The following is a 386-nucleotide window of genomic DNA, read 5'->3' as shown; positions in this document are numbered from 1 at the left end:
CTAGACCTTTATTTACCCTCATCATTCTCCTATTAAAGGAGTCTGGGTCATCTTTCAGTTGAGGAAGCTTAAAGATCTCCCTGATTTTGTCAGGATGGGTATGAACAATCTTTCCTCTGACTAAGGTCCGATGGTCATAGAGAGCAGCTCCAATTATTCTTTGCCTGTCTGTCTGCCATAGATAACTCCTGAACCATATTCCTTTCCACTTTTGTTTCAGGATTAGCTAGGATTTCCCAGTTCCTGTTTCGAATTTGCTCTTGGATCTCCGGATATTCATCTTCTTTCAGATCTAACTTGACTTCTGGGATCACTGACCTTAGACCCATTATTTTGTGGTAGTGGTCTGAATGTTCTTTGGTTAAGAACTTTCCTTGATTCCAAAG

This window comes from Arachis duranensis, chromosome 5 (genome assembly GCF_000817695.3).
Source record: "Arachis duranensis cultivar V14167 chromosome 5, aradu.V14167.gnm2.J7QH, whole genome shotgun sequence".
In the NCBI taxonomy this organism is placed as follows: Eukaryota; Viridiplantae; Streptophyta; class Magnoliopsida; order Fabales; family Fabaceae; genus Arachis; species Arachis duranensis.
Note: the sequence above shows the minus strand (reverse complement) of the source record.